Raw genomic sequence first — 9,621 nt, 5'->3', positions numbered from 1 at the left:
CATCAAACGCACAACGCGCGTCAAATCATCCCGATGCCAACGCGTACCTGGCACGCGAAGACGAAGACTCTCACTCCACATTCCTATGGCAGGGAGTGGGGATCGACGAGCGTACTACACATAAGGAACCAGCGTTAACAACTGCATACACAAGCAGGAGTAGTTCAGGCGCGTTGCATTCCAGCAGCTCTTCGTAACAACTTAAACACACCGCACGGAAAAAACGAAGAAAAAACACACACACACACAACAGCGGCCGGGTCTCGCGCCGTTCTTTTCCGTACGCCGAACTTCTCTCGCACCGTACGCCCGCCAACCGGTTCGTGAATGCATCGGCTCGCGCGCGCGACCACGTGGCGCGCGCGCGAGCCGCGGTTGGGCACGGCGGTGATCGCGGCCGGCCTGGCCAGAGTCGGTCTCGCGCATCATCCATCACCGTGATTTGGCGCCGTAATCCCCCGCACACACCACCCCCCACCACCACTCCCCCGGCACAATAAACGATCCGAAGGGCGCGCGCGTGCACGCGCCCGCTTATCGAGCACGACCGCAGCACCCGCGCGGGCGTGTGGCATCGCACTCAATTCGTATGATGCCATGAGTGTGTGTGTGTGTCTGTCTGTTAGTCGGCGTGTCCCCCTTGTGTGTGTGCGCGTGTGTCCACCGGGAGCGGTGGCGCAGCGGTCGGCGCGTTGCGCTACCAACCCGAGTTGGATTCCCGCTCACGGCCAACAACGGTGACGATTATTTTAACCGCTCCTGCGCCTCCCCCTAGGTCGACTGAGCCTCGAATCAGTACCTGGTGCGGTGCGTAAACATCGCCGCTAGGGATACAAAGGCGGCCGGGCGTGGTGTTGGCCACCCACCCCCTCGTGTGCCGTGCCGGCCTTCATAGGTGCTCTCTAACAGCACTTGCCCTAACAGTTTCTCCGGGAGATCTTTGTCTTTGTTTTTGCACGTGTGTTTGGGGAACGGTGGTGCAGTGGTTAGAGCACTGCGCTACGAGGTCGGCGAAACGAGTCAGATTCTCCTTTAGCGCAGACATCGTTTGGGAATATTTTCACCGGTCGTGGGCCTCCCCTAGGTCGACTCAGCATTACACGACCATCTGGTGCGGCGTCTAAAACATCAGCATACACGCACGCACGCAAATACTGTTATTGCTAAAGAGTATCCATTGCATGATGTTTCTGCTGTTATTATTGTTGTTGTCATCATTGTCATTATGAGTGCGAATAAAACCCGGCGGGCAACGGATTCCGAGGCACGGCCGACATGACGGTGGCGTGAGACGTCGGGGGAGGGGGGGGGGAGAATTCACCCCGAGCCCGAAGGTTCCTGCTCGACATCGATCCCATCCATGTGCATATACCGGATGCGTTTAAAAAAAGTTCGCCAACCATTGCACTTCGAGAGGACGTTCGGGCTTGCGCAACGGTGTGCTCAGGTTGGCACGGGGCAATGGGCACGCGCAACGAGCGGTGTTGAAATCTTACAACTTGCGCTGTATCACAAAAGCGACGTACGGCAAGGACTGCGGCTTCAATGCGGAACGCATGGACGTCCCACCGCGTGGGCGATGGGCGTCCGATGCATGATCGCATGCAGAGCTCACGCGGCACGGACGCACGGACAATGCGGTTGGTCATTTTTTTTGTTCGGAGGAAGGCTGCACGGAACACCGGGACGCAACGGTCAGCTGCATTTTGCGGCGCGAAGGCAAGTCCCCCCCCCCCCTTTGACGGCGCTGCAGTGAAAGCTGCAACACGACGCGAAAGGGGAGACGCGAATGAATGAAACGGGCACACAGGCGAGTGACAGACACCCGTCGCAAAAGTCTGTCTCGCCGCAATATGTATCAGTAATATCAAACAAACATCATCATCATCATCAACAACAACAGCGGTAAGAACATAAATTACCCTCCATAATAGTACATATTTACGCGATCTAACCCAAAAAACCTCTATTATGGATGATAATGTTGATGATATTGGTCGCGAAAGTCTACGTGTTAAACTGACAAATTAACCTCTGAATGCGATTTAATCAGCAAGTGCATTGAATGCAAGTGATGCTGAAAATAACTAAATAAATCCAGCCTCTTGAATGCAACACGCGGCACTGAGACGAAGAAGCGTTGCAGCGTGCAGCACACAAACGCGATTTCATATGCAAATTACGGACGGGGTTGCGTCCTGGTGTTCTCAGGACCGACACCCATGGCAAGGGGTCGGAGGTCATTCTGCACTGTGCAGGTTCAATGAGCACTGAGTCTCAAGACTCCTTTCCAAGGTGGGTCCTGCATTGAATTGTTTGGCCATCTCCCGGATGAGCGTTTATTTTGCACGCGAGATCAAAGTGGAGTATCCGGACAAAGCTCACTGCGTACGTACACGAGGAAATAAACACTCGAATCTCGAGCACAGACAGATCCAGGAATCTATTGCTGTGCTGCCACCTTCCGGTCACCTTTTGGCCAAATGATGACTTGAAGATGGAGAACGCGTGCGGTGAAAACGTTGCATTGCCTAGTAAAGATAAAGACCCCCCACCCCCGTATAGCCTGTAACAGAATGTTGGGGCAAGTGCCGTTAGTGAGCACCTATTAAGGCACACAAAGGCACAGATGCACCATGTAGCCCACGCATACTGTTTGGGCAAGTGCCTATGATGACCGGCACATCACACGAAGGGAGTTCTCATTTAAGGCTGAATTCGACCTCGGGTGGAGACCTAGGAGAGGTTAAAATATTGGCCACTGTTATTGATCATGAGCGGCAAATCGAACTCGGAACGTCACGGTTGTAGCGCAGTGCGCTAACCACTGCACCTCCGCTCTCCATTGCGTCGCCTCTCACCACCTTAACCACACACGCGCGGTTAGATCCCCATACAAGGAAATGTTGGGCCCCAAAAAAGAGCGTCGGTACGTACACAGCAAGTCGCGTGCGGTGGGGTAAAATGCGAGTGCTCCCAATATCTTCCAAGACATCTACGGAGCGTGCTTCGAGTAAGACGAATCACCGTTCTACAGTGCCTCCGTAAAGAGATGTATATATAGATATATAGTGAGAGAGAGAGATAGTTCACTGCAGTGGAGTCCATTCCGCGATCTCCAGCAGTGACTTGAAAAACGCAATTGCAAGGGTGCGCCTTTATCTTCACCCAGCATGGAAACATTTCCTTCAGGCCCGCCACCTGGATCCTCAAGACAGACTCCCCCCCCCCCCGCCACCCCCCCCCCCCTCGGCACGCCACCCTCGCTCACCTGCGTTTGCCATAACAACGACAAAGGAACGCAGGCGAATTTGGTGTTCCGCTCTGTAAATTCCATCCATTACCGAACGCAGTGGGAGGGATGCACATTTCAATGCCGCTGTGGGTGACCGTAAACCTATGCAGAGCGCTGGGAATGGAAAAAAACATGCGCTTAGTGGGAGAATGCGGTGGAGGTTACGACCAATTCGAGTTGCATTACGATTTCTTTTTTTAATATCTCGCAACTGCTTCAATGTTGGTTCCTTCGTCGGCCGTGGATGCGGAGGCACGCGAACGCACCGCCGATTTCCCACACCGCCGATTTCCCGCACCTCCGATTGGCACGGTTGGCTTCGTACGGTGCAAAAGAATGTCAACGTGTATACAGTACACGCAGTTGTACAGCTACAGCGTGGATCGGCGAGGTGCGTTAGTCATAACGTGGCTTAATTATAACGTGGATTCATATCGCGAATTCATGACGTGGATTTATGACCGTGGGATTCACGGCGTGAATTTCTCATAACGTGGATTGATCATAACGTGGATCCATGACGTTGATGAATCATAAAGTTGATTCATTCAAATCGCGGCCTCATCTCACGACGCTGCTATACGTCTACTGCACACGTTGGAGTGCGGGGGGGGGGGGGGGTCACGTGCCCCCGTAGGGAATTATGGATCCGATTGTGAGAGGTGGGGACGGGTGTGTAGAGGCGTGTTAATCCAGCAGCGGATTGACCGTGGGCCAAAGTCGTCCCTAGGGCGACCGCCCAGGGCCCCGCGCTTTGGGGGGGGGGGAGGCTTGCTTTGACGTCACGGTGTCAGATGTAACACCACTTCCGCTTTAGTTTGAAGACGATGAGATTTTCCCCAGCCCCCCCACCCCCCGCACGCCGTTATGGGAGGCCCTCACCACTCGCTGCTGCTGCTGATGAGGATACTAATTCTGGACGACGCATATATTATTTATGTATGTATGTATGATGAACTTCTTTCGCACCGTGTGTAGGCCAACCGTGATAATCGGAGATAGTGAGGGAGTAGGAGGCCACAGGAACCAACACTCGAGACGAGTTCCGTTGACGACACAAGTGGGCGCGTGAAGAAAATGTTTCTGTCTGGTGGTGCTCGCTAACAGCACTTGCCCCAATAGTCTGTAAAGGCTTTACGGGGGGGGGGTCTTTATCTTTGTGTTCTTGCGCGATTCTGACCAAACCCACCCCGTTGTGAGCCGCCACTGTCCTTAATAGGTGCTCGCTAACAGCACCTGCTCCGATGGAATCAGAACGAACAGCGTGGGATGTAAATTCATCCTCTGGCCGAGTGTTTTAGTCAGAGACGCATCGGCAAGTTTGCGATGCCCCTTTTTTATAGTGAGATACTGCCATCTTCTGTCGGAAAATGGAAATTACTTCATAACTTCGATAATTTCCCAACTTGGACGCCTCTGAGAGGCTGCGTGATCCGAACGGGCACAGATGATATTAGAGGCTGTTGTAAAAAAAAACAAATCTTCTGCTTCTCGAAATATTTTTGTTTACTAAATATAACAATGATGTTGTGACTATATTAAGTGATAGTATACCTACAATGTGTTCAAACTGCGATTCGCTTAATGTCAAACTAATATATTCTATCACAAACACAAAAAAACCACACGCACACTATCCTAAACATAATTAAAGTGTGTGCTTAATTAGCAAACAACACTCCGTTCAAAACTTACAAACGTGTAAAAAACGATCCGTACAATGACCCTTGGTCACGTCATTTGTTGTTTTTTTTGTTACATATAAAAACAACTTGTCACAATCAAACGCACGCCACGGGCGATTGCGCGAGCTGATCCACGCCTACGGAGTCGCCCTGCAACGCCCGCGAGCTTCTACGGCACTGGTCTCGTTCACGTCGAGACATTTCGGTGGACGCGAGAGAGTCACACTCGTTCATTCATTCGTGCAACTCTGTCCTTCGGGCGCGAGCGAGGGGTTCAGGAGGAGGAGGGAGCGCTTGGGAGTCGTCGAGAATGGCCGGTTACGTGCTGCGTGAGAATGAGCCGTCAGCGATTCGCTTTGAAAGATTAAAGTCAATTTCTGCCTCCAGACTGCAAAGCTGCGGGCTTGCTCGCCGCACACGCTGGCAAGAGAGCGGATGCCATTTCACAGATGAGTTTTTTCGAGACAAAACAAGGCGGGAGAGTGCTAGGGAACAAGATTGATTAGGAACCCTTGCAGTGCCATAAAGCCATTAACTCCAGACGTCTAGCCGACCTGATGGCTTTATTGCACCTCTCTGTCCCTCTTTCTTCTTTCGCTTAAAGTCGCATCCGCTAATGCATCAACACCACCACCACCGCCGCCACCACCACCACCATCACCAACAGCACCCCGAGAAGTCCCGACACCCACAACAGAGCACTCCCACCCAGAACACCAGCGCGTTCCGACAACATCAATACCACCACCACGACCAATAACAACATTACCGCCGCCAACATAAATACCACCACACCTATTCATGAATAATAATAACACGACCACCATAACCTCAACCACCACCACCACCACCAACAATAACAACATCACCACAAACACCAACGACATCACAAACACCACAGCGCCACCACTAACTACTCGAAACAACAGCACGACCGCCACTATCATCGTCAGCAGCAGCAGCAGCACCACGACCACACTCGGGCGCACACAAAAACGAAGACAAATGCCCCACAACAGGTGTCGTTATCTCCAGCGTCAAAAATCTGTGCCCTCGGCGCTGTATTTCCTCGCAGGCTCCTCGCAATAGATTTGATTTACAACCCGTGACAATAATAAATAAATAACGGCAAATAAATAACAACAGCAGCAGCGGCGGCAACAATAACCATAGGGTGGATGGGTTTGGGGGGGGGAGAGGTGGGGAGGGAGGGGGGGGAGAGGTGGGGAGGGAGGTGGGGGAGAGGTAGGGAGGTGGGGAGGAGGGGGGGGCTGGGGGTGTGGGGTAGCGGGCAGGGATGGGAGGGGAATGGGTGGCGATGGCGTCTCTAGAAAGCCAGCGGTGGGGTGGTGATGATCGCGCCCTGATGCTTCGGGGTGCGTCGTGAGACGCGGTCGCGGAATAGCCGCGGCGCACAAAACTCGAGGCCATCCCCCCCCACCACTCCACCCCCTTCCCATCCCAAGGCCATCACCGCTTTTTTTGCGAGCTTTCTTTCCCCCCCCCCCCCTCCGTTCTCTACGTCGTCGTCGTCGTCCATCCCCGCGCACCACTTTTATATGCAATAAATTTTTACAGCGGGCAATTTTGCTTTACAACATTTTGTGGCTCCGGACGTTCTAGAGGCCGATGCCTTGCTCGTTTCCTCGAGTCAAACAGATCGTCAATAAAAGGGAATTCCCCCCTCCCCCCTACCACCACACCCCACAGTTCCAATGAGTTGCGTTGTTCTTCTGGCTCTGCGGCTTTCTCCCCCTCTTCCTGGCCTAACGGCCCGTGAAGCCTGGGATTTTACTGCCTGCGACTCCCTCCCGTCTCACACGGCGCATTGTGTTTGCGGCGGGGGGCGGGGGTCGTATAGAGGCCCCCACTCCACTTCCATCACCCCCCCCGCCCCCCGCCTTCCTAGCCATCACCACCACCCCCGCATCCGTCCGCACCACCACCACCACACCCTCTACCACTATCCACCACCCACCCACCCGACCTACCTCACTCACTACCCTACCACCGCTTCTCAACTGCCATCCTCCAACCACATCCCACATCCTCTCCATTTATCTCCCCCGCCCCCCGTGCTCCCCCTCCACCACGACCAGCTCCATCCTCTACCACCCGTACCATCAGCCCCACCGCTGCACCACCGCTCTACCACCACCACCCAACACCTGCCGGCGAGTCTCGCTGACTACCACCAAAGCGGGTTTCTTCCGCTTAGTATGCGATTCCCGTGTTATTTATTTGTTGTTTCAATTACAATAATAATAACATCCGATTTGGGAATTACCCTTAAATCCAATCTGTATGCAGGCGGCTCTCTCTGCATTTTAAGGGCGATGTGGCCAGCCGTGATTATTATACACGGTATATTATCACGACTATAAATTGCGTTATCGGTATGAATAATAATATCACTACTACTGTCATAATTGATTTCCGAGTTGGACATAATTGGTATATTTCTCGCAACGATTATCTGCAGTGCAATATAACACACACACGGTAACCCTAGCCTTATTATCCACAAGACAGCGGAGAGGCGGAAACTTACCTCCAAATCAAAACACGTCCATTCCCCACGGGCTCCTTACGATGCAATTGCTGCATTTATATTTTTATTATATTTTTTTCTTCATTTTTTAACTGCCTCCGCCTTAAATCCACCTCCCCCCCTCTCTCTCTCTCTCGTTCGGCCTATCACAATCTTCTTCCCAGATAGCACAACAACGTTACGCGGGTGTTAAGTTTACTTTATAGTCTGGCAGATTGAACAAGTTTTGGGTACACGTGGGAGGTTCGTGGAGATTGTGTCAGAACTTATCATGGCGAGTCAGTTGGACAGTTTGCTTAGAGAGGATAAACGTATTGTACACTACACGACATTTATTTGGTGTCATACTTTACAGTTGTGGATATTTTAACTTTTCTAAACGACCGCCTTTAGTTAGTAACACGGCACTTTTCTTTCGCGTGAGGTGGTGTTAATGAGGATTGTTGTGAGTTACAAAATACATTTTGTGTTTGTGGACGGCTGTCAACGCAGCCTTGTATAATGTGTGTGTGTCAGTATATCCACGTGTATTAAACACACATAGATCCTGTGTTGTAAATAGTAAATATAATGAATAAACAATAAAAATAAACACCACAATGTTATATGTTATATATTATAGATAAATAATTCGTTCAGATTTAAGAGTATTAATTGGGATTAATAGAATTTCTACCTATTTTTTTTTTACTTGTAACAAATACTCAACACGTTCGTGAATAACACCACCTTTAATGAGTCGGGCGGGTGAGATAGCCGACGTTTAAGGCAATGCCCCTCCTTCAGAGCAACGTTTACTCTGATCGCTATGTCGCTGTGTTCGAAGTTGCCCCATACCTTACGCAAATCTGTTGTAACGTGATCGCGTTATATCAGGGGCGATCTGCGCGGTGTATCGTTATACGGGTGGTATTGTAGAGTTACACACATTGCGCAGAGACAACCTTGCGTTGGCAAATGTAGCAGGAATATTTTTTTTTATATTATTGCAGCTAAGATCTCCGCTGTGTGTAACATTTGTACCGTTGCAGGACGCCCACGAAATCGAGCCGATAGCAGCTCATTGGGACTTTCTTGCTGAATCAAATAACACCTACAAACCTAACAAAAATAATGACGAAGGCAAAGGTCCCCTATCATAGCCTTGCCAGACTTTTTGGGGGCAAGCGCTGTTCGCGAGCACCTAGGAAGGTCGGCACGGGCACACGAGGTGGCGGGTGACCAGCACCACGCCCAGGTACGCATTTGAGGCTGAGTCGACCTCGAGAAGGACCGGTCCAATAGAAAATATTCACTGGTGTTGGCCGTGAGCGGTAATTGAACTCGGGTAGCCGGGTTCGTAGCGCATCGCGCTAACCGCTACACCACCGCTCCCCACTATACTATAATACGCGCACTATCAACGCGAATGTATATTCATTGGCAGTGTGTGGTGTCATATCATAGCATTCAAACTACTTATTTGACCATACACAACGCAATACAGTCATATGCACGCAACATAATTGCGTACACACACAAATACACACGTATACATATATACACAAAGACAATGATATACCGTATCCTAAAACTTGAAACAGACTTTTGGAGCGGTCATACAGACGCACACAAAAATTTAAATAGGTACACACACTCATACATACACGCAACAAAGACACGCACACACGTACACAAACACACACAAACACGTGTTCTCAACATATAGGATACACACACACAAATATACGGACGCGCAGACACACACCCCTACATACATACAAAAACACATACACTGTACAGAAACACACGCATACACACATACATATATACATACACACAGCGTACGCAATAGCATTGTGGGTAATAACTTTGTCTAACACAGGTTGTTATGGAACACCTTTTAACACATTAATATTAGCACCCACACACACACACACATATCAGATCCCCCGTATAGCCTTAACAGAGTTTTGGGACAAGTGCTGTTAACGAGCACCTATGAATGCCGGCACGGCACACGAGGGGTTGGCTGACCAGGACCACCACGACCGACCGCCTTTGTCTCCCTCGTGGCGATATTTACGACACACCGCACCAGGTACTCATCT

The sequence above is a fragment of the Lethenteron reissneri genome, chromosome 20 (genome assembly GCF_015708825.2).
Source record: "Lethenteron reissneri isolate LAM-NWPU_2019-01 chromosome 20, ASM1570882v1, whole genome shotgun sequence".
NCBI classification, from domain to species: domain Eukaryota; kingdom Metazoa; phylum Chordata; class Hyperoartia; order Petromyzontiformes; family Petromyzontidae; genus Lethenteron; species Lethenteron reissneri.
Note: the sequence above shows the minus strand (reverse complement) of the source record.